At 45.1% G+C, this 27,452-nt stretch overlaps 1 protein-coding gene across 3 annotated transcripts in view; it reads left to right on the top strand.

The window, feature by feature from the left end:
- ATXN1 (ataxin 1) overlaps positions 1 to 27,452 on the top strand; it is a 758,516-nt gene that overhangs the window by 486,491 nt on the left and 244,573 nt on the right. Inside the window, exon 1 of one of the 3 annotated variants that reach the window (XM_029590701.1) lies at positions 17,858 to 18,058. The exons of the other annotated variants lie outside the window; for them this stretch is intronic. The gene's annotated coding sequence lies outside the window, so the exon portion shown is untranslated. Of the gene's footprint in view, positions 1 to 17,857; positions 18,059 to 27,452 lie in introns of those variants that run through there. 3 annotated transcript variants of the gene reach the window in all.

The raw sequence follows: 27,452 nt of genomic DNA, 5'->3' as shown, positions 1-27,452 counted from the left end.
CGAAAGACAGACTCATATGCAGAGATGGGTAATATGGTTGTGATTGCAGATCGTGAAGTAAAGCTCAACCCCCAAATTCGGCCATTGCCATAAGGGCGGGCTTTTCTCAACCTCGGTCTCCGAGTGCTGGACTTGCAACTCACATCTTCTAGTGCTGATTGGGCCTGTCCGCACCGCTGAAATGGTATGTTCAGGCCCAGGAAGGAGAATAGTTGGCTGGTGCTACAGCAGCAGCCCTTGCCAGCCAACAAAGAGCGCTAAAAATGTGCCTTTCCAGGCCTCTGGCTGCTGAGGGCTTTTAGAGCTGCCCCGGTATGCTGTCTGGGATGGGTGATGATATCGGAGGGGGTAAAAGCGAAGAAAAGTATCCAGGGTAACAGCAAGAAAATGAACAAAACCTGGATTATGTACAGTATCTGCATTGTTATGAATTTTGGATAGAAACTTAGATTACAATGCAAACCATCCATCCCTACCTCATTCTTCCTCCAGAAATGTATTAGGGGTAGTTGAATGCTGAGGAGCTAAACAGTGAAGGGTTTTTTTTGGTTTTTTTTGAGGAACACCACACAAAGCAATCTTCTATTGTAATCCTGTCCGAAGAGGCTTAGCCTCTGAATAAGGAATGGTGAGCAGCTTTGTAAAAAAAACCCCAAAAAACATGCCTGTGTGAGCTCAGAATGAGCCTAAATCCTCATCGAATGACAGGCAGTAGTAAGCATGAGATGGATGGCAGAGAGCCACCTTCACAGGGGTGGAAACCAGGATGGCATGGACAGCTTCAGGACCTCTTCATTTAAGCATCGGTAGTGGGCAAGGTAGTGGACGCAATGTTCCTCCTAAGTTACCCCAGTGCCCAGCTACTCAGCATAACTCCAGCCGCCGTGCACCGTACGGACCCAGCCGCGCAGCCTCTACTGCCGTGCCGCAACTCAGAACCTAGCAGGCCTGAGTTAGGACCACCCCTCTCCCGCCAACCTCTCTACACCATCTTCGCTGGCACCGCAAGCATTTTCACAGCTTGCAGGCTGGCACTTCCTGGCTGCTGATCTTGTGCATAGAAGGAGCAGAGCAGTTGGCATTGTGGAGGGATAGGCTCCCGCTGCTCAGTTAGGTCAGCTGAGAGCAACCAAGTGGAAGGGGGGTGGCAGATTCAAGGGAAAGGGGAGAAAAAGCAGATGGGATGGATGATAAGGAAGAACTAAGGGGGTAATTTTCAAAACGATTTACATGATTAAAACTGGGTTTTACACGTGCAAATACACCCCTGCCAAGTAAGTGGGTGATTGAAAATTGCTGCAGTGTATGCCATTGAGTTGTCAATAGCTTTTACCTCCGTAAATCCAATTTACCCGTGTAAACGGGCTTTTGAAAATTGCTACCGGGGGTGGGGGGGGGGGGGCAGCCAAGTTCTACCCCATCTCTGCCCCCAACTTTGCTGCAAGCTCCACTCACGTTCCCATTGCAATTTTTTTTACCTTACTTTTACAGTTAATGTCATTCTTTCTTACATATATTCTTCACGTAAATGAAAGAGTATAATTCAGGGGTGGCTAACTCTGGTCCTCGAGAACCAGGTTTTCAGGATATCCACAATGAATGTGCACGAGATAGATTTGCATGCACTGCCTCCATTGTATGCAAATCATATGCACATTTATTGTGCATATTCTGAAAACCAGGCCTGTTTGTGGCTCTCAAGGACCAGAGTTGGCCACCCCTGGTATAATTATTAATTCCCGGACCAATTAAATGCTTGATGCTAGAAAACCGGACATAGTGGTTAAGGAGGAAACTACCAAAACAGCATTACTAATAGAAATGTCAATACTAAATGACTGTTTGTGATCACAGACCCTCCTCCCCCAAACACGGCCCTCCAACAAAGGGTGTAGAGCAGGATATTTTCCCCTACACTTCACCTTAGAAATAATTCTGTTGTCATCAAAGTAATAGAACCAATGATTAAAAACTCACATAACTGTTTGTTTAAATATTTTGCCCCCAAAACAATAGAATATTTCAGAACAATAAACACATCAAATAATACCCAAAAATTACAACTTAGTAAAGATTTAAAAATCTCCCACTCTCCATATCTGGAATCTTTTGATGGCCAATCACCCTGAGAATGTTAGAGATTGGGGAGTGGCTGGCCATATAAAATTTGTCCTTCTCTCTCTCACACTCGCACATATTCATTCTCTAAAACATTTCCCACATGCTCACACACACACACACACACTCAGGCAGACACTCACCCATATACTCACACACAGGCACTCTGACATGCAGGAAGGCACACTCACATACATACACACACACACACCTGAGAGCAGACACTCATGCATATACACACATGCAGGCACTCTCACATGCAGGAAGGCACATTCACACACACACACACACCTGAGAGCAGACACTCACGCATATACACACATGCAGGCACTCTCACATGCAGGAAGGCCATTCACACACACACACACACACACACACACCTGAGAGCAGACACTTACGCATATACACACACGCAGGCACACTCACATGCAGGAAGGCACACTCACATACACACATACACACACACATACCTGAGAGCAGACACTCACCCATAAACACACACACGCAGGCACTCTCACATGCAGGAAGGCACACACACACACACACACACACACACACCTGAGGGAAGACACTCACCCATATACCCACACGCAGGCACTCTCACTTGCAGGAAGGCACACACACACATACATATACACACACACACACCTGAGAGCAGACACTCATCCATATACACACATGCAGGCATTCTCACATGCAGGAAGGCACACTCACACATACACATACACATATACACACATCCCTGAGGGCAGTCACCCATATACACACACACGCAGGCACTCTCACATACAGGAAGGCACACACACACACACACACCTGAGGGAAGACACTCACCCATATACACACACGCAGGCACTCTCACTTGCAGGAAGGCACACACACACACTCACACACACACTCACACACACACCTGAGGGCAGACAGGCCAGGGCCTCATTTTCAGCCGCTGCGGGATGGGCTCTACAGCGGCCTGGACTGCTGCTTCTGCTGCCGTGGGATGGGTTCTGTGGCAGCCTGGGCTGTTTCTTTGGCTACCGTGGGACAGGCTTCACAGCAGCACAGCCGTACCTGTTTGAGAAGGATGGAGGCTTTGCCGCGCGGTCACTTCCTCCTCCTCCTCAGCTGTCGGTGCCTGATGACATTGTTCAGGTGCTGCTGGCCATGAAGAAGGAAGCAGCCAGAAGTACTGCAAGGATCAGGCAGAGTGAGTGAAGGGATCACGGCAACACTGAGGGGGGACAGGGACCAGACAACGGCAGAAAGGACGTGGGACATTTCACTTGCCTTCAATGAGAATGCTACATTTACGTGCAGAGAGAGGTGGGAAGGAAGAGGTAGAATGACAGATCATGGGGATAGGGAAGTGGAACAAATGCAGGGCGGCAGACCCTAGGGAAAGGGAGCAAAAAGAGGCAGGGTGGCAGATGCTGGAGAGGAGAGAGAGGCAAGGTGGCAAATGGTGAAGTGGGGAGGAAAGGACGCTGGCAGACCACTAGGGAAAGGAGGGGAAGAGACGGGGGACGGGACAGATGCTACAAGCAGCATTGATTGTGCATTGCAAAAAGCCAGGCACGCTGTAAACTAAAGAAATATTAGATACAAGTTACCAGTGTTTCATTTCTGAATACGGAATCAAAATGTTGGTAACCTTTAAACATGTTTAAATAAATTTGTAAGTATTTATTGAGATTCCAACAGATCTGGCTTTGTTGCAGTTCTTTTTTTTTTTTCTTTAATTCTTTCACCCTGTGTTTTGTTTGGGGAATAAAAGAATGTTTTCCCATAAGGATGCATTGTTCAGGAGACCGGCTGCCATGAATCTGCATTCCTGTATAGCATGAGAGATTTCAGATAAACATGCTATATCCTGCAATGTCTTTTCTAACCTTCAAATGGAATTGGGAGATTTTAATTGGATGAATTTAAGTGGATACTGCAAAACCCTTCCAGAAAGATCACTGGTGGAAAAGACCAGAGTTAGAGAATAGCAAGGACACCCAGATCAGCCTGGCTTAGCAGCCGGACTTTGCTGCTGTATTTTCAGGGTTCGTTTGGAAGATCAGCCATACCAATGATTTTATATATATATGTATATATATATTTTTTTTGTTTTTTACAATTTTTATACAATTATCTCAGTTTTTAAAAGTTTGACATAATCTGTCTCATCGTCCTAGTTTTAATTCCCTTCCCTCTATCCCAGCCATTGCCGTGACCTTCCTCGAATGGTGGCTTCCTCCAGTACCCCGTCCCTGTGCACCTTGAATCCAGCTCCTAGATGTCAGTTTTGTGTAGTGGCTGAGGCTCCACCTTCCCTCTTCTCTCCCTGGGTCCATGAGCATTGCCTAGGCAGTATTCTGCCAGCCCAAGGAGCAAACACTGGTCTTGAGAATTTAATTTTAAGGTTGCCCACATTGCAGCAAGCAGCACTGCCACTAGGCCATTAGGTCACGTCCTTTATAAAATATGTTTATCAGGTTTGACATGCTGAACTTGACTGAGAACAGAGATAATGCATTTTTATCAACTGTTTCCAAAACACCAAGGACTGAATTCAACTCTGAAGATGACGCACATCCCTCACACAGAGAGAACTCGCATGCCAGAGAATAAGCAATTTGACAATCCGACTAGCTTGGCTCTGTCTGGTGCATGACTCTTCTCTTCTCTGTAGGAGAGAGATTTGCAGACTGTAAAGGTTTACATAGAACCAAATGCCTCTTTCAGAAGGTTTTATGCCATAGGCTCAAAATGCAAGCCATGCGTCAACAAAAAGAAGCTAATCTGCCTCTACCCAGTCTAAGAGTAAAGGGATTCAGAGAGACATAGGCTTCTGCTTCTGCCTTTCCTATCTGCAGTTAACAAGAATATGTGACCCTGAATTTGTTACATGATGGTGAAGCATAAGAACATAAGAAAATGCCATACTGGGTCAGACCAAGGGTCCATCAAGCCCAGCATCCTGTTTCCAACAGAGGCCAATCCAGGCCTTAAGAACCTGGCAAGTACCCAAAAACTAAGTCTATTCCATGTTACCATTGCTAATGGCAGTGGCTATTCTCTAAGTGAACCTAATAGCAGGTAATGGACTTCTCCTCCAAGAACTTATCCAATCCTTTTTTAAACACAGACCTATATCTTTTGGAGGTGGCCTGGACACAGGGCTGGTGGAGGGGATTAGGCACCTAAGGCACCTTCTGCCTTGCGCCCACTCCTGCCAGTCGTGCTGCCACACCCATTAGGGGGCGTGAGCCTTGTGGGGCCATGGTGGCAAAGAGGAGTGGAGATTGCCGAAACTCCACTCCTCATTGGCGCTGCCACTCGTGGCCCCACATGGCTCGCGCCCCCTAATGGTCGGCGACCTAGACCCAGGCCTAGTTTGCCTAGTGGTTCCGCCGGCACTGCCTGGACAGGGTTGAGGACTTCCGCAGTAGTTGCTGGCTTGTAGCAGCAGCAGTGTTCTAAAAGGTCAGCTGGTCTAGTTCCTGCAGTTGCTCACTTTTTTAAGAAAACTAAGGAGTGGTTAAATACTTGGCAGTTAAGATTCGATAGGAAAAAAAAAGTGGAGTGTCGTGCATTTGAGGTGCAGAATCCAAGGGAGCGGTACTTTAAAATTAGGGGAATGAGGTAATGCACCAACCTTGGGGGGAGACTTTGGGTTGATTGTGTCTGATGACCTCAAAGTAGTGAAACATTGTGGTAAGGCAGTGGCCAGAGCCAGAGGGATGCTAGGATACTTAGGGAGAGGCATAACCAGCTGAAAAATGGAGGCGATAATGCCTCCGTACAGGTCATTGATAAGACCTCACCGAGAATATTGTATCCAATTCTCTTGACCATACCTCTGAAGGGTCATAGACAGGCAGAAGGTAGTTCAGTACCATAACACATATGAGATGAGTCTTAAGGACCTAAATATGTGTACACTGGAGGAGAGAGAGGTGGGGTATGATAGTGACATTCATATACCTCAATTGTATAAATCAGGCACAAGAAACAAACCTTTGTTAAAGGAAAGAATGCTTTAAAATAAAAGGTCACCATGTGAAGCTCCACGGGGGTATAACCAGGAGCAACATCAGAAAACCTTTCTTCACACAAAGGGTGGTAGATGCATGGAATGGACTCCCAATGGAGGTGGCGGAGACAAAAACAGTAACAGAATTTAAGAAAGCAAAGCATAATCACAGAGGATCCCTAATAGGAGATGGAGAGGCCAGGTGTTAGCTGCGGTCTGCGGCATTCGTCTAGGAGTGAAATGGGGTGGACTGATGGTTCTTGTCTGAGGTCATATTCAATTACAATGATAAGAACAGAATTGAGAAGTTGAAGTATTACAAACAACTGTCCCTTACTTCCCTCAATTCTGGCCTAGGACAGAGGCGAGGAGAAGTGATAAGAACAATCTCATGGTACAGCAGGTCATGAGGTAGACTGGTTGGTACCAGCTTGGGATAATTGTGTCTGATGACCTCAAGGTAGAGAGATAAGACAGTGCCAGTGGAGAGAGATGCTAGGATGTTTAGGAAGACTCTACGGCTCTCCAGAAGCAACCAAGTTGGTGCCATCAGGTTGGAGGTGGGTACTGTTGGCAAAGCCTTGGGGGCCTAGGAGACCAGATGTTTTTGGTAACTAGATTATTAGTTAAGAGATAAGACATTGGGGGAAGAAGCTGAGGGGCTGGTTGTTGTGATGGGGTGAAAAGCTAATGTGCAAAGACTGGAAGAAAGACTTCGAGGTGATAGTGTCATACGATCTGAAGGCGATGAAGCAATGCGACAAGGCTAAGGATGCTGGGCTGCATAGAGAAAGAGGCATAATCGGCAGGAGAATGGAAGTGATGATGCCCCCGTACAGGTCCTTGGTGAAGCCTCATCTGAGAGTACTGTGTTCAGTTCTGGAGGCCGCTATCCTTTCAATGCAAGCTGGGCTATCTCACTTTCAGGAAAAAAGCTAAGGCATGGCTTTTCAGCCAGATCTTCCCATACTGGGAAGGATTTTAAGTCTTACTCCAGTAGTTCCAGATGCTGCTCTACCTGTAGGCTCGGGAGCAACATCAGGAGATACTTTTATACGGGAAAGGGTGGCAGATGCATGGAATGCCCTCCCGGAAGACAAGAACAGCCATGCAATTCAAAAGGGTGCGGGATAAACCCTGGGGATTCCAAGTGACTAAAGGGAGGGAATGAAAAAAAGGGGTAACATGCCCAGAGCAGCGATTACTACCCTGAAAGGGGGAAAAAAAAAACCTTGCTGGGCAGACCGGATGAACCACTTGGTTCTCTGTTTTTGTCATCGTTTTATTGTGTTGCTATGTTACTGTCTGCCCAGGATGGCAGAGAACAAACGAGGAAGGAAACAACGCCTGGTATCCTACAGGGGGCCACGTTTCTATGGCTGGCAGCTGGGATAGATCCTTGCAATATTGCACGGCTGGTCTCTTCCTCTGTTATGTTACCATATTCTCCATGGCAGCAGGTACTAGGCTTGTCCCTTGGCCTGAGAGGCTTCACGCATTCTGTGGGCATGGAGGTCACTGACCAGGCGCACACGTGACTGAAAACGGGAAGGCATTTCCTGCTTCGCAGACTGTCTTTCTGCCTTCTCACCACGTCCACCGTGTGCAGCGGGAGTTAATGTCACAAGCAGCTGTACCAACCGGCACAGTAAACAGTTAGCTGTCTCTCCATATAACCATATCTCCTCACCTCCCTTCTCTTTCATGGTGAGAGCGAAGCCGAGACTAAAGCAGGAGATAAATGTTTACCTTACACCATTATTGTTCTCTCTCTCTCTCTCCCTCCCTTCTCCAGCTATCCCTCACCTATTTATCTATCTCTCACTCCTCTTCCTGTCTGCCGCTTCGCTCGCTCTATCTCCCCTACCCCATGCTCCCCATTTCTCTCCCTGTACGTTTGAAGGAGACAGATTCCTGGAACAGTGAAGGACTTTGCAGGTATGACATAAGCTTGCACAGTGCCTTTACAGCGTATGCAGGGGGAGGTCACAGAGGATGGTATGAATGCAGCATTTCATTTTGTAAGGTGCACCTGTTAACCTTGTCTTCCAGCCATATTCTGAGTAATTATTGTTCCCAGCAAGGTTTGTATGGACTTGATTATTTTAGCAGAGTATAACTGAGCCACGTTATGCCCTCTACCTAAAATCCCCTGGTTTTCATCACAGTGTGTACTATTCTTGGTAACCGCTCAGGGAGGTGTGTGCAAAGGGTGCCTCTTTGAGATGGTAGCCACCATATACTGCACCAGCCTTTTAAGCAATAGGACTTAAACCAGACATGCATCAAGGTCTCTGAAAAGACCCAGACATGTAAAAGCGCTCTCGCTTTGTGTCTCCACAGTGATTTACGTCATCCCTCGGTTCCAGAAACATAGCATGAGCTCACTGGTCTGTTCTCGGGTGTTCTCCAGACTCTGTGCGCTGTGCTGCAATTACTATCCCGTGCTCTGCTCATACATGCTGCTTTTTAAGTAAATAATACTAGTTCTTATAAAAATAGAATAATTCTGGGTAATAAGACTGTTGTAGAACTTGGGAATTTTTTTAACTTTTTATTAATTTTGAGGATTTCTTTTCTTTGTTACAAACAGAGAATCTGTCAGTAAAAATAGTACTAATCTTATATTATATCACACAGAAGTAATTCTGAAGGTGGCATTGGAGAAATACAAATACCTCATTGTTTTATCACTCATGACCTGGAAGTCTGCCAAATAATAGTAGAATTTCTCAAAACATAATCAAATTACAATAAAATTAAGAAAAAGCAATGCCTTTGAGGAAGCATTGATTCTGCTGTCTCACTCTTTAAATGGGAGGCTGTGATGTATTGATGTCACAGTGAGGGTAAGGTCTTTCATTACCGTGATTGTCCTTTATCAAACGTGGTTGTTAAGAGGCACTAAATCTTCCCAAAGCTAACCTCAGTACCACAGTTTTAGGAGGGATGGAGTTGTCCCCTATGAGGAAGGACTGAGGGGGGGATATGATGGAGGTGTTTAAAATCATGAGAGGTCTAGAGCGGGTGGATGTGAATCGGTTGTTTGCTCTTTCGGATAGTGGAAAGACTGGGGGGCGCTCGATGGGGTTGGCATGGGGCACATTTGGAACTAATCGGAGAAAGTTCTTTTTTACTCAATGCACAGTTAAACTCTGGAATTTGTTGCCAGAGGATGTGGTTGGTGCAGTTGGTATAGCTGTGTTTAGAAGGGGATTGGATGGGTTCTTGGAGGAGAAGTCCATTGCCTGCTATTGAGTTCACTTGGAGAATAGCCACTGCCATTAGCAGTGGTTACATGGAATAGACTTAGTTTTTGGGTACTTGCCAGGTTCTTATGGCCTGGATTGGCCACTGTTGGAAACAGGATGCTGGGCTTGATGGACCCTTGGTCTGACCCAGTATGGCATGTTCTTACATTCTTATGTTCTTATGTCCCTTAGGCTCTCATGGGCACAGGACCAGGACTGGGGATGGGGATGGCTCCCTTCCAAGGATGCAGAGCTGGGGTGGGATTGGCAATGGCAGTGGATCTTTCTGGGGTCCCGGGCAGAGGCTTACAATCTCCAGGAACTCGTGCAAGTATATTAGGTGACCTAGGTGGACCTTTGCTCTTGTGATCCCCCTTCCTCCCCCCTGCCACCAGGACTTACCTTCTTTGGCAGTATTGGTTCTGGTATAGAACCCTCCCCCCCCCCCCCCTTGATCTCTTTCCTTACTCTCTGCCCAGCATCCCCCTCTCTTTGCCCTCTGTCCATAGTGTCCAGCATTACCCACCTCTCTCTCTCCCTGCCCAGCATCTCTTCATCTGCCCCGCCCCCTTCACAGCATTCACCTCTCTCTCTCTCTCTCTTCTCCATTGCATGCCTTGCATACCAACATCACCCACTCTCTTCCCCCTCTTTCCATAATGTACAAACTTAGACTATAAACCCTCTGGGGACAGGGAAATACCTACTGCACCTGAATGTAACTCACCTTGAGCTGCCGATGAAAGATGTGAATTAAATCTAAATAAATAAAAAATAAACTAGAACCAGTATCCTCTCTCTCTCTCTCTCTCTACTCCACCCCAGTCCACACAGCACCTTCCCTTTTTCAACACTACCAACTGCTCTGCATCTCCCTTTTCTCTCTCTCTACCCCCCCCCCGACCCAGCACCTTCTTGATTTCTCTATCCTGCCACCTGTTCAGCGTACTTTCTCCACCCCCTGCCTGCTCAGCGTGCATTTTTTCCCCGTCCCCACTCACACAGCACTCTCTCTCACCACCTCCCACCCACCCAGCAACCTCTCTTTTTCTCTACTTCCACTACTTGTCCGATACTCCTATCCTCCACAATTACCCAGCATTCATTTTCCTCTCTCTCTCCTCCCCCTCCTAATGTGGTAGCTCAAGGCCACACCTCGCGTTTTACTAGTGAGATGGGTTCTATCAGTGGCCTCTGGCCTCGTCATGTTCTTTGGTCGCTAGCAGGATGGGCTCCACCAGTAGGTCTGGACTTTGCACTGGTGAGATTATGCAGCCCCCAGACGTTTGGCGCTTTAGGTGACTGCATAATTTGTCAAATCTAAGCATCATGTCCTTCTTATCTCCCCTGCCTAGCATCCCTTTCTCTCTTTCCCTCCTGCCCAGCAACATACAGTCTTTCTCTCCTCCCTTCTGTACCAGCATCCCTCTCTCTCCTGCCTTTCTACATCCTGCAGCATTTATTCCCCTCTGTCTTCCCTTGCTCTCATGATAACGGTTCTGCAGGAAACAAATCCACCATGAAGTGCGTATGAATGTAAATTCTATGTGCGACAGATAAGAGTATAGCACTGAGTATATACTATTGTCCACCTGGTCAAGATGAAGAAACAGACTGTAAAATGCTAGCTAAAATTAGAAAAGCAAATACGTTTGGCAACATATTAACGATGAGAGATTTCAGGTAGCCCAATATTGGGATAGTATCTCATTGGGATATTCTAGAGAGGTTAATTTTTTAGATGCCATAAATGGAATAGCTGGTCCTAGAACCAATTCAAGGGGCAGCTACTTTAGATCTAGACCTCAGTGGAATATGTGACCTTGTGCAAGGGGTTACTGTGGTGAGGCCACTAAACAATAGTGATCATAATGCAATCAAATTTGACATACTCACTGGAAGGAGGGCATTAAGTAAAATGTCTGCAGTAGCATACAAACTAAAAAGAAAGACTATGATAGAATGAGGAAATTATGTAGAAAAAAACTAAAAGGAGCAGTTGCAAAGGTTAAAAGTTTCCATGAGGCATGGACATTGTTTAAAAATACCATCTTGGAAGCCCAGATAAAATATATTCCAGATATTTAAAAAAAAAGGTCAAAGAAAGACCAAACAACTGGCAGCATGATTTAATGGTGAGGAAAAGAGGCAGTTAAAGCCAAAAGGATATCATGCAAAAAATGGAAATCAGATCCAAATGAAGAAAATAGACAAGAATCCTTGCAAGATAGATGTAAAACAGTAGTGACACAGACCAAGAGAGAATATGAGAGAAAGCTTGCTAGAGAGGCAAAAATTAATAAAACATTTTTCAAGTACATTTGAAGTAAAAAGTCTCTGAGGAAGTCAGTTGGGCTACTAAATGATCAAGGTGTTAAAAGGGTGCACAGGGAGAACAAGGAAATAGCAAAAAAAAAAGAATTATTTGCTTCTGTCTTCACTGAGGAGGATGTTAGGAACATACCTACACTCTAAACATTCTTTGACGTTGATGATTCGGAACAACTAAAATCTCAGTGATAATAGAGGATGTAATAGATCAAACTGACAAACTAAAGAGTAACAAATCACTAGGAGAACATGGCATTTACCCCAAAGTCATAAAAGAACTCAAACTTGAAATTGCAAACCTGATACTAGGAATCTGTAAATTATCATTTAAAACAGCCACAATACGTGAAGACTGGAAGGTGGCCAATGTAATGCCGATTTTTAAAAAGGCTCCAGTGATGATTGGGAAACAATAGACCAGTGAGCCTGACGTTGGTGCTGGGCAAAATGGTAGGAACTATTGTTAAAAACAAAGTTACTGATCATACAGATAGGCATGGTTTAATGGCGAAGTTCTGCCTTACCGTTCTTTTAGATTTTTTTGAAGGTGCAAATAAACATGTAGATAAAGATGAGTCAGTTGATACAGTGCATTATAATTTTCAGAAGGCATTTAACAAAGTCCCTCATGAGAGACACATCAGGAAATAAAAAGTCATGGGGCAGGAGGCAGTGTTTTGTTGTGGACAGGGAAACAGAACGTAGGACTAAATGGTCAGTTTTCCAAATGGAGAAAGGTCATTATTAGGCATACCATAGGGATCGGTACTGGAACCTGTGCTGTTTAATATATTCGTAAATAATCTGGAAAAGGGAATGATGAGTGGGGTGATCAGATTTGCTGCTGTCACAAAATTATTCAAAGTTGTTAAAAAAAAAAGCAGAGGATTGTGAGCCACTGCAAAAGGACCTTGTGAGACTAGGAGACTGGGCATCTGAGTGGCAGACAAAATGTAATGTTGAAAAGTGCAAAGTGATGCACATAGAGAAAAAGAATCCCAATTACAGATACACAATGCTGCATGCTGCATTGGGCGTCACTACCCAGGAAAATGTCCTTTCAGTCCTTGTGGACAATACATTGAAATCCTCTGCTTGATTAGTGGCAGTAGCCAAAAAAGGCAATAGAATGTTAGGAATGATATGAAAAGGAATGGAGATCCATGGTGCAACCTCACCTTAAACATGATGTGCAGTTCTGGTCATCCTTTCTCAAAAAAAGACATAACAGAACTAGAAAAGGTGCAGAGGAGGGTGACATAAATGGTATACATAGAAACATGATGGCAGAAATAGATCATATGACCTATCTAGTCTGCCCATTAGCCCAACTAATTTAGCTTTACAATTCCCATCACTCCCTTAGAGACCCCCTGTGTTTATCCTATGCTTTCTTGAATTCAGATATTGTTTGTTCCTACCACCTCCATTGGGAGGCTGATCCATGCATCTATTACCTTCTCTGTAAATTAATATTTCTTAAGATTACACCTGAATCTACCCCCTTTCAGCCTCATCCCATGACCCCCTTGTTCTAGAACAGTGGCAAACTCCAGGCCACGTTTTCAGGATATCCACAATGAATATGCATGAGATAGATTTGCATACAATGGAGGCAGTGCATGCAGATCTTTCTCATGCATGTTCATTGTGGATATCCTGAAACCCTGGCCTGTTTGTGGCCCTCGAGGACTGGAGTTCGCTATCACTGTTCTAGGTCTCCACTGTTCTAGGTCTCCATGCATAGGAGGCTCACCTCCTATGCATGGAGACCTTGGAGATATTTAAGTGTGTCTAGCATATCTTGCGTTTCCTCTAGGGCAGGGCTTTCCAAACCTGTCCTGGGGACTCCCCAGCCAGTCGGGTTTTCAGGATATCCACAATGAATATGCATGAGAAATTTGCATATACTGTCTCCCTGGTATGCAAATGTGTCGCATGCATATTCATTGTGGATATCTTGAAACCTCGACTGCCTGTGGGGTCCCCAGGACAGGTTTGGGAAGCCCTGCTCTAGGGTATACATATTTAGATCTTTAATTCTGTCCCTATATGCTTTAGAACAAAGACCACTAGCCATTTTAGTAGCCACCCTTTGGACTGACTCCAACTGGTTTATATCCTTCTGAAGTACTGGTCTCCAGAATTGTACACAGTATTCCATACGAGATGAGATTTCACCAGGGACCTATACAGGAGCAATACCACCTCCCTTTTTCTGCTGACCATTCCTCTCCCTATGCAACCAAGCATTGTTCTGGGGTTTTTTGGTTTTTTTTGCTGTTGCTTTATTCACCTATTTGGCCACCTTAAGATCATCAGATACAAGCAGACCCAGATATCGCTCTTCTTTTGTGCTTTGAAGAATTTTACCACAATACTGTATCTCTTCCTTGGGTTTTTGCAGCTTCAATGCATCTCTGCATTTTTTACCATTAAATCTTAGCTACCGGATCCTAGACTATTCCTTAAGCTTTGCTAAATCCCTCATGTTTCCCATATCTTTCTGGCTGCCTGCTTTGCTTCAGATGTTGGTATCAGGTAAAAAGACAAACCTTTCCCGACAATCCTTCTGAAATGTTGCTCCAAACATTTTTAAAAGAACTAGTCCAAGGACTAATCCCTGAGGCACACTGATAGTAACAATCCCTTTGCCCCAGAGAGTGAACTCCATTTACTGCTATCTTTTCTTGCCTCCCCCCAAATCAGTTTGTAACCCAGTCAGTCACATTAGAGTCCGTACTAAGGGTGCTCAATGTATTTATGTCAGCTATGCCGAACCACGTCAAAGACCTTACTGAAATCCAAGTACACTACATCTAGAGTCTCCCTTGATCCAACTCTCTGGTCACCCAATCAAAGAAGTTGATCAGATATGTCCGACAAGATCTACCTCTGGTAAAAAATCATGCTGTCATAGATCTTGCAATCCATTGGATTCCAGAAACTCTCTTTTATTTTAGCGGCAATTCCATTAATTTGCTCACCAGAGGTTCAGCCTAATTGGCCTGTAGTTCCCAGTCTTCTCTTTACTTTCACTTTTATGAATAGGAACCACGTCCACCCGTCTCCAGTGCTCCGGAACTACTCCTGATTCTAAAGCATCGAAAAGGTCAGCCAGCACAGCTCCTTATGAAGAGAGGCTACACAGGTCAGGGCTCTTCAACTTGGAAAAGAGATGACTGGGAGGTAACATGATAGAAGTTAATAAAGTGGAATAAATAAAGGGCGATTATTTACCCTTTTAGATAATGCTAAAAACAAAGAAACATGCCAATAAACTAACAGTCAACAGATTTAAAAGAAATCATAGAAAGTAATTGTTCACTCAGTGTGCAGTCAAGCTGTGGAGTCTTTTGCTGAAGACACGGTCAAAGAGACGAGCATAACGGGGTTGAAGAAGTTTGGACAAACTCCTAGAAGAATGGTACATAAAATATTATTAGCCGGGTAGACTAAAGAAAGCTATTATTATATCCGAGAGTGAGCAACAAGAAACAGATATGCTTTTTGGGATTTGTTGGTACTTGTGACCTGGATTGAGCACTGTTGGAAACAGGTTGCTGGTCTCGATGGACCTTGGTCTGACTCGGCATGGTATACCTAGGGAACATAGAGAAACTTCTGACTATCTTAGCTTTAGGAAGAAACTGAAAGCTGAATTTTTTAAGCAAGCATTTGATTGATACATTTTTAGAGCTCTGCTGGGTTATTTGAGATAATTACACAGGTTAATGCTTGTTTTTAAGTAAGTGTATTTTATGTTTGTTCAACGTGATTATATGATTGTGTAATGATTACTAGGTCTTTAGTTAGTCCCTGTGCATGTGTATACAGCTCTAAGGCTAGCAGGGGCTGGTTAGAGCCAAATAAGGAAATCTAAGATGGCTGCCCTTAGGAAACTACGTTTCCCAACTTCCCCAGCATCAGCTTCCAGAATGATCTCAGCAGGGAGCAGCTGATTAGGGAATAGTGTGGGCTGCCAGGTGCAATAAATAGGGCAACCTTTACACTAGCAGGGGAGCCACAGAGAAGATGTAGAGGGAAAGAGACACAGTGTTATCAGGGAAGGACAGCCCACCCTACCATGGGAATAGTGTCTGAAGATGAAGAAGCAGAGCGTCATGAATCCTTCAGCTAATGACCCTAGGCACATACTAGAGCATCAAGCCTTTCCCAGAATACAGAGACCCTATCCGAGCACTTCAAGGCAGGCGTCCTGTTACAGTTGGTACATTTTATGAATGTAAAGTTGTAAGCTGCTGCGATCAGTTTGGTTTGGAGTTTGCAGGATATAAAAATATGTAAATAAAATACATTTCTTGTGTTCTTATCGGCAGCAGCTCAGGGCTTCGGCACAGGCTGCGCTCGTACTCCTCCTTCCCTACCTTGGCAGCTCATCAGCAGGCTCCAGCAGAAATCTCCTGCACACTGTATGCACGCAACTGGCTCATGGGTTGCTGTGCTTGCACCTGGGGGGGAATGCATCTGGCCAGTTGATAGTGTGATGCAGGCCACATGGTTGATGCCCTTTTTGTGCTACACAGCCAAGAATTTAAAGGTGCGACCCAGTGAATTTGTGCCTTAAAATATTTAGTGCTGTAGGAAGTAAATCCATGCCTGAGTGGTAGAATAGCATGGAAGAAAGGGTAAGAAGGAGAACCAGAGGTGAGGAGAAGCAAAGGGAATGGGGGAAATGGAAGGATGAGAAGGGGAAAATGGAAGGATGAAAAAGATATGAGAGGGCTATGGGTTCAGAGACTGAGAAGGGGTGGATGACAGAGGAGAGAGAGGCGTGAGGACTGACACATTTAATGGAGCACATCTAGTAATAAACATTTGAGTTATAAAGTTAGAAATCACCTATGTTGTTGAAAGTCTGATTACCAGTACTGGTGTCCAGTCTGTATCACAATTTCCAGAGAGGACAGGGAGGAGAAATGATGTCATTACTGTTGATCTTCCTATTATGATCCAGTTGCATCCATCTTTTCAGGGCTGTAGTGAGATATCTTGGTGTCCCTCCTCCCCCCACTTCTGAAACATAAATGTTTACAATTTGACATTTTTCATTCTGTATTTCAGAACTGTCCCTGCCTTCTGGATCCTTTACAGGCTGTAACACCTTTTATTGAGCCAACATAGGGGACAGCTCAGGATGGCATCTTTGGATAATTCAAATGTTAGCCCAATAAAAGAGGTCATAGCTACAGAGGCTCCACATGATGCATTGCAAGTTTGTTTGCAAGACAAAGACAGCTTTTGTTTTGACAAATTAAACATATTTGGCATTCCTCTCAAAGAGGCGCCCAGGGCAGATGCCCCTCTTGCCCTGCCCTCAGTAAATCTCTGTTTCTGTCTGTCTTTATCTAATCTAGATCAGTTTTTCCCACCCCTCTCCTGAAGGCACACCTGTCTGGTCTGGGTTTCGGGATTATCATGATGAATATGCATGAGAAGGATTTGTATACAGGATATCCAATGCATGCATATCTATCTAATGCATATTCATTGGGGCTTTCCCAAAAAAACCAGACCGGTTATGTGTGCTTCCAGGAGGGGGTTGGGAAACACTAGATAACTCTTTAGTGGTGTGATTTTAGAGCAGCAGAGATTTTTGATGGGAAGTGGTGGTGTGGGGGGGGGGGGGGGCGCGCGCGCGGGGGTTTTAGTTATTCTATATTTTCCATCTATTCACCCTAAATCCTCTCAGTCTTCTTTCATTCTGGTTGCTCTCTAACCCTTTGCTGCTCTAGCACTTTAACCTTTGGCAAGCTTCAGTCAGCAAGTGACTCCTTCTGGAGCTGATGTCACGGCAGCTTCCTGAATTGGCTGGCAGCACTCCCAGCTGTCCAGGCACACCCTTTCCCTAGAGCGCACCCTCCTCCTCCATGCTCCCAGTCCTGCACTCCTTGCTGCCGCGACACAGAGGACTGACAAACAGCTAAAAAGTGCAGTGCTAATTAAAGATTCAAAATCGTACTTTGATCGCAGACAGATCCCACAGACTGCGTTCCTGCGTGCGTGGAAACGAGGTGCTTTAAGTCCTGTAAGACGGATGGAAAGTTTTGACGTGCTGTTTAAGATTTGGAGGGTTTTTTTTTTTAATGTGCTGGAACTTGTCTCCAGGAGTTTTCAGACCATTTGCAACACATGCTGCCTGATCCCAGTTGGGGAAATAGAAGCTAAAATTTCAGATTTCTCTAGTCCGGCTGCCTGTTACAAGTCATCTCACGCGTATGTGTGTAAACCATGGCAAGGCAAGAACAGCCCTCAGCTGAGATAGTTTGTCACAAAGCTACAGTGGAATCGCATGCAAACATGTTCCACCTTCAGAATAGTGAGTAAAGCTGCAGAACTTTGACGGTGCTCCTGATGTGACATTGCATTTCCTGACTCTTGTTATGTTGGGGATAATTCTCCCTTCCCCAGCAGAGCCAACTTTAGATGAGAGAGATCTGGGGACCGACTGAGGCAGTATTTGACCATATTTTCACGAGAAGAATATAGCATGCTCTTGACTGGCCGAAAAAACCAAAAGACAGACAAGCATGCATGGCTGCGTTCTGCAATGTCCATACTTTCTAGTGCTCATTAGTACTTCATTTAATAATTATATTTACTCCCCCCCCCCCCCCCCCCCCCCAAAGTCTTCTAGCCTCTCTGCTGCCTCATAGTGGGAGAAGGTAGACAGGTGCAGATCTAGGGCAAAGGCCTTTGTAGTCACGGTATGCTGCAAACCTTTTCTTGGTTTGAAGCCTAATGCAGGTGCTAGAATACTCAAGCTAGGACAGGAGCTTTAGTGCAACTTTAATGGCTTCCTTTGCCATGTTGCAGTTTCCGTGAGGCAGTGACGCCAAGCTGTAGTAGAAGATGTGTTGTAGAGAAATCAAGACGCTGTGCGGTGTGGATACGAAGGCTGCCTTTAAAGCACGGCAAGGGCTGACCTAAGATTTTCAAGTGCAGGAATGAAACGGAACGAGAATGTCACGTGGTTCTGGGTGGGAGGAAATGAGCTCGAGCCCTGGCGCGCGCGGGGTGGGGGAGTCGGCAGCTGCTCCTACGGCGTCTCCGGTCAGCAGCAGTGCTGCTAAGGGTGTATTGTGTCAGGCAGTAGAGCAGGAGAGGATAATAGGGGGGGAGACATTTGGGCTGATAAACACGTTTTCACTTTAGATTCATGTGTATAGCTACTACACATATTTGCTTTAAGAAAAATTGAGGTGGGCTTCGGTAAAGTGAGAAATTATAGCTGAAATGGGCAAAAATGTTCAACTTGAATGGCCACTGTGGGAGAGTTCAGTTTCTGAAGGTTTAGGGGCAGCTGTTACTGAATGAAAAATCTTTCTGAGTGACAGATTGACCTGAGAATTCCTGTCACAAAATCAGAAAAAAATAGCCCAGTGTTAAAAATAGTATGCATGTTAACCTTAGGTGGCTAACTTTGAAATGTAGCTCCCAAAATGTCTGTCAGGTCAAACCATATTTGTTGTTGTGTTTTGTTTTTTTTTTAATTAATCATGAGTAAAAATAAAGGGCTTGATTAATCTCATGTGCCCTGATATCCTAATACCCCAGCTTGTCTCCAGACTGAGGGCCAGTGCCCAGGGTGGGGGGGACCTGACTGAAGATGAATCTGCAGCCCCTGCTTGCCACTCTGCAGTAACAGTTCCCAGGGACATGTTTAAACACAGAGCGCTGCATTCGGAAGAGACTGCCAAACTGCCAGGCCAACTTTCATTTGTTGAAATTTAGAGGAAGAAAGGTCACTAAATTCAATGGATTTTGTTTTCAAGCCTCTTGACAAAATCCCTCATTTTAGGGGATGAAAAGGGCCTGCACAGCCCAGCGAGTCTCATTTCTTGTGCTATGAATCCTGGCTTCAAATTAAATGTTAAGCATATAGGCAGGGTACAATAAACAGTGCAATGATAACTGTGGCAGTTTTTAATTAGGCCATTGTTTAGCTATCCTTGTTTCCAGAGATATAGCTTCCAGAGAATTTAGAAGTTGTCATTTCTCCAGGGCTGAAATCCAAGCCTTTGATAGATGTGCTTAACAGCAGAGGTACCAAAGCCAGTACATGTTACTACCAGTTGCTGGCACTGTGCAGCCTGCCTTACATAACAGAACGAGACACACACAGACACAGACAGAGAGACAGACCGAAGAGAGGCTGACTTGGCTTTACAGATACCTTCTCTTCTCTTGTCCGCTGGTGGAAAGCAACTGCTTCTCAGCCTGCTGTTCCCTTTGCTCTTTGACACTGTTAGGACCGGTCACTGTGCATGGATCAGGAAGAGACAGTGTCTGAAAAGCCGGGAGGTGTTGGGCTCCCTTAGTTAAGGCTGGCTGGTCTTAATCCATTTTGGGGGCAATAGTCAAGTGCTGGCAGGTACCTTGTACTCCATGGGGTCTGCAAGCCAATTTTGAAAAGGAAGCACCCTGTGGAGTTTCCTTTTGAAAATCCAGGCAGCCGCAAGAAAGTGAGAACATTTGTACCTCCATACTTTTGCACTTGCTTTAAAGTGGGAGAAAAATGCCCACAGGAAAGTACGCACGGGGCTTTCACAGTTACTCTCCCTACTCTGATCTAATCTTGCCCCTTTTTTATTTTTTTGCCGTGGATAACTAACATGTGACCAGCGTGGGTACTTTTACCTGCAGTGAGGTGTGTGTGTGTGTGTGGGGGGCTGCGATTTTTAAATGCCCCATTTTTCCTGGGTAAAATGTTGTGTTCTCTGTGAAAATGGCTTTGATAATTGCCCTCTCCAGAGTTAAATCCACCACCGCATAAGGACAGTCCCCCAAAGAGGCAGCTTGAAAAGAAATTGCCTGAAACTTAAGTCCTAAAACACATTTTTAGTGAACCTTATTAAAAAGGAGCGGTGACAAGTCCAGGCCTGTGAGTCACGGGGCAGGTGAAAAAAGGGAAAGTGGCTGCCCCTGCTGGCCATAGAGCAGCACCGAAGCGCCCTTGCAAGGGGAGAGACTGTTCTCCAGCCCTTGGGCATGTCGAGGGTTTCTATGTACTGCCTAAACATGCTGTCTGGGATAGGGGAGAAGGAGGGTGGTTAAACTGAGGGAAAATAAAAGGGGAACGTAGCAGCGGCAGACTGGAGGAGAGTGGGGTGTGTGCCATTGAGCAGCGAGGCACCGGAAGCTAGCAGAGGTGGGGGGTGCACACCGGGGCAATAACCTTTCACAGGCACACACCCAGCCTGCCTCCATTCTGCTGCTGCTGCACATTCTTTTTCGCCTTGTGTCAAATTGAACAATGTTTTTCTGTTAGCCTATTAACTTGTGGCGTTTTATGGAGGGAGGAGGGCTGGAGGAGGAGGCTGCAGTTGTGCTTAGGGCAGTGGCTTCCCAAACCTGTCCTGGGGACCCCACAGCCAGTCGGGTTTTCAGGATATCCACAACGAATATGCATGAGATAAATTTGCATATACTGAGTCTCCATGGTATGCGCATGTGTCTCATGCATATTCGTTGTGGATATCCTGAAAACCCGACTGGCTGTGGGGGTCCCCAGGACAGGTTTGGGAAGCCCTGGCTTAGGGAGTTGCCCTTTTGCTTCTCTCCCAGCACTCCACGGAACCCCATAGAAGCGCCTCACTGTGTTTGTACGTCCTAGCACCATTGCCAGTCCCAGTTGCCTGTCAGCAGGAGACTTTGCCCTCCTCCTGATTTTGTAACGCCACTCTCGGTGCAGGAAGGTCAACCAGGACTGGACCAAAATGTGATGACATGGCGTCTGGTTGGCAGTAGATGCTGACGGAATCTGATAAAGTGGCCTTCGAAAGGTGAATTCCGGAACGTAGACAAGAGAGAATGGTCTTCAGCAAATGAAGCGTGCAGTCTGCTGTCCCTTACCTTTCACTGTTACAGGAGGATGTGCAGAGAAATTAAAATTTTAAGAAGTTCAACTTTCAGATCCCTGAGTTTACTTGGCTTGTTTATTCTTTGTAATGTATGGCTTCTATCTGCATCGAGAAAAAGTAAAATCTGGAAACTGGGGGATTTAACTGCTCCCCGTCAATCTTGTGTTCTTCTGGTGCGTGTTCTGATGTGGCTCAGATGTCAATTTTTACATCAGGATTATTTTTAACTTTAGTTCAGTAGAACCCAGTGCCTTATGAGATGGGGGTCTGTGTGTTACAGTTTGTATTTTTATGTGTGTCCCTCCCTGCCAGCTGCATCAAACTTTTGTGGGGATGGGTCTAAGAGGGGACATCTGAATTTTCCACTTTTCAAAGTTGGTGAGTGATTCCTGTGGGGGAAGGAGGAAGCCAAGGAGGTGAACAAACTTGGCAGCTTTCAAAAAGAAATGCATGGGGGGGAGGGTTTGAACTGAGGCTGTTTAGAATACCTCATCTTCTACTTGTCTTTACTTCCAATCCTGTCTTGCTTCTCCCTCATTTCCAGAAGCTGCATCTTAAGGTCTTATTTTGAGACAGAGTGAAGGCATCCTCCAAGGCCACTGCCTTCACCTGTGCACTCACTTGAGTGTATGTCAGGCGTATGCTCACATATCATCAGTGGCATACCGAGTGGGGATGTGGTCCACCTTGGGTGACAGCCAGGAGGAGGGTGCCATCGAGAAGAAGGTTGGCGGAGCCCATCCCGTTCGCGGCAGAAGAAGAGGGAGGCCGCCAGGCTGCGAGTGGTGGAAGCAGGGCCGGTAGAAGCACTAGGAGAACTAAGTGGCCGCCTAGAGCCTTGGAGGTCTGCGGTGCCGCAACTGCATAGCCTTTTCTTCTTCCCACCCATGCGGCCCAGAAGAGAAAGGGGTGGGTCTGTGTGGGAGGGAAGAAGGAAAGGCCATGCAGTTGCGGCCCAAAGCAGGAAGAAGATCGGCACAAGTCCCGGGTCATCGTGGGAGGCGGCAGCATCGTCATTTGAGTGCACTTGGAGCAGCAACAGTGCTGCCCCCCTTCCCCACCACAGGTGCAGGAAGCAGAACCGCACCAGTCCCCATGTCCTCGAGAAAAATGAAGAGTTCCTGTCTGTCACGGGGGCTGAAGGAGGAAGCTGTTGCTGTGCACCTGATGGGGAGCGGGGTAGGAAGTGAAAGAGAGTGTGTTTGTGTCTATGTGTGTGTGAGAACATATCTGTGTGTGTCTGTGTATCTGTCTATGAGAGCATTTCTGAGTGTATGACTGTGAGAGCATGTCTGTGTGTGTGAGAGAGAGTATGTCTGTGTGTGTGAGAGCATATGTCAGGGTCTGTGTGAGAGCTTGTCTGTGAGTGTGAGAGAGAGGAGAAAGATTGTGAGCAACAACCCCTCTCCTCTCCCTTACTAATCCAGACAATTTCAGGGCACCTGGAAATCAAAAGCTCCCAGGTAAGGACAGCAGGGGAGTTTAATTTTTAAATCCGTTTTAAGTACTGGGTGGTGTTGCGTGTCTGCTGTTTTGAAATATTTTATTGGTCTTTGGAAAATTTATATGAGTTTTAGATTATTAAATGTTATTCTTTTTGTCAGCTTTTTAAAATATTCTTTATTAGTATTGTTTTACATCTATTGATATTTTACATTTCCTGTTTTTATTGTTTGATGTTTATAAGAAATTGTAATGCTTCTATTTTTCCATTGTTGCACTGCATATATAGTCTGACTTGACGTGGTTTACAATTCAGTTTTTGTTTGCAAGTTTGTATTATTACTTTATAGTCACTTTATTCTGCATTTGGTGCGGGTCTCTTTGTATTTTGCATGTGTGACTGAGCTGATGTATTCTGCTAGTGTGTAGGTCCTGTGATGGGATCTATAGCAGCTTGGCTTTTTCTGTTTTCCCAATAGTAAGTGTATTGGTGTTTTAGGGCTTGGTGTAATAATTGCAGTGTTGTCTTTTCATAAGTAGTAATGTCAGTGTTTGGGTGCTGGCAGTTACTGCAGTTTTGGTATGGGAGATTTACTATATTGAAATTATAATTCAGTTTACTTGTGGCTTTCTGAGGACTGAGCCCATAACCATCACACATCACAATACCAAGTCCAAGGGTCTTTTTTACTTTTTTGCAGGGCTTTAGAACACTGCATGTAAATATAATCTACATGTTGTAAGTGATATTTTTACCTCAGAATACTGTACTTTAAATGTTCATGTAAAATCTATTATTATAAATGCATAATATTTAATTGTGTGTGAGGAGGGTGTGACCGAGGTGGGTGGCAAGCTGTAAGTTTCACCTAGGGTGCCTAATACCCTTGCACCGGCCCTGAGTGGAAGACAGTGAAGAGAGCGGCCGGATAGCCATAGGCAGCTGAAGAGGGAGAGGACCAGAATGACTGCATGTGAGCCTATGTAATTGAGAGAGGAAGAGGTGTGTGAGTGTGTGCATGTATGTGAGTGAGAGATGGGAGCGTGCATGTGTTTATGGGAGTGCAGTATGTTTGTGAGTGAGAGATTGGGAGCGTGTGTGTGTATATGGGAGTGAAGGCGCGTGTTTGTGTGTGAGAGATTGGGAGCATGTGTGTGTTTATGGGAGTGCAGTATGTATGTGAGTGAGAGAATGGGAGCATGTGTGTGTTTATGGGCGTGCAGTATGTTTGTGAGTGAGAGATTGGGAGCGTGTGTGTGTATATGGGAGTGAGGGCGCGTGTTTGTGTGTGAGAGATTGGGAGCGTGTGTGTGTTTATGGGAGTGCAGTATGTTTGTGAGTGAGAGATTGGGAGCGTGTGTGTGTATATGGGAGTGAGGGCGCGTATTTGTGTGTGAGAGAGGGAGTCTGTGGGAAGGGGGCGTGTATGTGTGAGGGAGAGACAAATGGGGGGAGCCTGTTTGCAGGAGTGTGGGGAAGGTATGTACAAGAGAAAGAGGGAGTCTGTGTGAGGGAGAGGAGAGCCAGAGGTTGCTGGGAGAGGGGGGCAGAGAGGTGAGCCTTGGGGGGATGCCAAAGGAAATATCCCCCCGGGGGCCAAATACTTTAGGTACACCACTACATAGCATATTTAGCTATGGCATGCTTTTCCATCCAGACATACATCCGTGTGGAGGCTGAGAGAACCAGGCTCTAAACTGAATGCAAGTCTTATTTCCTTCTAATAAAATTGGCTTACTTAAGGAGCAGTATCCTGCAAGCAGTCAAGCGTGTACAGCTTGACAGCTGGGTGATATCCTCAGCAAAAGCAGTATTGAAGCTTGGGCAGACATGGGGGTGAGCCGATAATAATAATTGGTCATTATTTGCTGTCATCTACTGTGCTATGAACCACATCCATCCTATTTGTCTCTTCAAGGAAGTCCTGTGACATCTAACCGTAGGCCACAGTGACTTCCGGTGACTGAGGGCAGTAGTACCCTTCAGAGCCACAGTAGCCAGACAGATTAATGGGATGGAAAGTAGGGAACGGCATGACAGGAAGGGACAGAAAGAAGGGAAGAATCTGTAAAGATGTGCCGTGCACTTTAAAGTTCATGAGAGTAGTGGGGTAGAAGATGATCTCTTTGGTCAAGATTTAAAGAGGGCTGGACACTGCCGACCAAAAGAAGAGCACTTGGTTCAATATTTTCCGTCTACAACTGTTGCAGCGGCCAAGCAGTACTAGCCACTGGAAAAGCAGGATATCTGATTTACTTGTGCTGCCTTCTATATAACATTGTGGTTTGCAGGACAGAAAGAGAGCCAGTTGTTTACATCCTGCCAAGACAATTGAAAAGGAATAGTGAGGAAAACATGACACAGTAAAGCAATTTTTTTTTACTCCAATATGTTATTATAGTACATGTGTGGAAAGTATAGTTTGTAGACTGTAGAATGCTAATTTAATATAATACCCGTCATGTTAACAATGGCATGTAAATTTACTACTGTAAATTATAGTACAAGTACTTTATTTAAAAAGTAAAAACTGCAGCTAATTAACTTCCACTCTTTTCATCCTCTTATTACGAAAATATTCTGCTTTTAAGAATGTATAACTTGGCAACGAGTTCCTCTTTGTTGAAGTCATTCTCGTTATAAGAACTAGTTCCAAGGGTATTCTTGTAAAATTATAGCAATGTTGTAGGGCTTCTTGTTGCTGTATTTACAACTTGTCACTTGCTGTTCATTCTGGCAGCTCCAGTACTTGGTGGAATCGTTGGAGTAGGGCACTTTAAGTACTTTAAACATATTTTGCTTGGTTGTGCTTCTGCTGTCTCTCTACTTTTTTTGCAGCTAAGGATTTTGTGTATTTATCCCAGGCCTTTTTTAAAGTCTATTATTGTTTTAGCCTCCACTGTGCACTCCAGAAAGGCATGCCATGTGTCCTCTCTTTCTGTGAAAAAAAATATTTCTGAACGAGGCTCCTGAATCTACCCCTCTTGGAGCTTCATATCATGACCTCTACTGAAAAAAGATTTGTTACTTGTAAATTATTTACATTATGAATTTCTTTCAGGTATTTGAATGTGTCTGTCATGTCTCCCCTGTATCTCCTCTCCATTCCTCTAGAGCAGTGGTCCCCAAACCTGTCCTGGAGGGCCACCAGCCAGTCGGGTTTTTGGGATATCCTCAATGAAAATTTGCATGCATGCAAATTTTCTCTCATGCATATTCATTGAGGATATCCCAAAAACCCGACTGGCTGGTGGCCCTCCAGGACAGGTTTGGGGACCACTGCTCTAGAGCATACCTAATTAGATCCTTAAATCTGATCTCATGGAGCATTTGGTGCAGACCACGCACCATTTTTGGTGACTTTTTCTCAGTTGCCTTCAGCCTGTCTGCGCCCTTTCAAAGGTATGGCCTCCAGAATTTGACATGGTCCTCTTAAGTGAGGTCTCACCAATGGCCAGTGCAATGGCACAGTCACTTCCTTTTTTCCGTTATGCTTCTTTTGTGTGTATCGTAGCATCCCTCCAGCTCTGGCTACTATCTTCATTGCCCTTCTTTGCTCTCTGGACATTAGTATCTCAAACCGCACGATGTACCACTCCTTTGGATTTCTGAACTCCAAATAGATAAATCTGCATTTTTAGCCTCAGTTCTGTCCAAAAAGAGGCTTATCAAATTGTACAGTGTCTTTCATTTAGAGGTTTGTTGGGCTAGGTGTGTATGTCACCACCCTCCCCTTTTAGCTTCGAAACAGATTCAGCTAGAGGTCTCAAACTTTGGGGGCACCGAGGATCTTAGGCAGGGATGTGATTTGGGGATGTAATGACTTGAGGGAGTATATGCCAAAGAAATATGTGCACAGGGAAATTGAATGAGAAGCAATGGGGAGATATAGAACCAAAAATCTTTAGAATTTGTTGGTTTCTACTTGTTTAGTATTGAAGTGAAGCAGCCAAGCAGTCAACTATTCCTCAAGCTTTCTTAGATTGCTTTTCTATTCCCTAAGTCGTATCCACTCTAGTACAGTTGTCATCTGCAAAAAGGGAAACTTCCTTCCAACTGCTCCGCATTATCACTCAAAACACCCTTGAATAGAACCAGCCCCAAGACGGAACCCTCAAGCACTCCACTCCTCACCTTTTGTTCTTCAGAATGAACTATTTACCACTACCTTGTGTCTCTCTCAATCAGTGTCTAATCTATTCCATCATTTTAGGTCGCACTCCTAGACTGCTCAGTTTATGAACCTTCTTTGAGGGACAGGAACAAAAACTTTGCTGTAATCTAAGTATATCACATATCCAGCACACACCCCTGATCTAGTGCTCTGGTCAGCCAATCAAAGAAATCTATCAGCTTCATCTAATGTGATCTCCCTCTGGTAAAACCAGGGCTGGTGCTTCCATTAG

This window comes from Rhinatrema bivittatum, chromosome 2, assembly GCF_901001135.1.
Source record: "Rhinatrema bivittatum chromosome 2, aRhiBiv1.1, whole genome shotgun sequence".
Classification (NCBI taxonomy): Eukaryota; Metazoa; Chordata; class Amphibia; order Gymnophiona; family Rhinatrematidae; genus Rhinatrema; species Rhinatrema bivittatum.
This window is presented reverse-complemented; position numbering and strand designations above follow the sequence as displayed.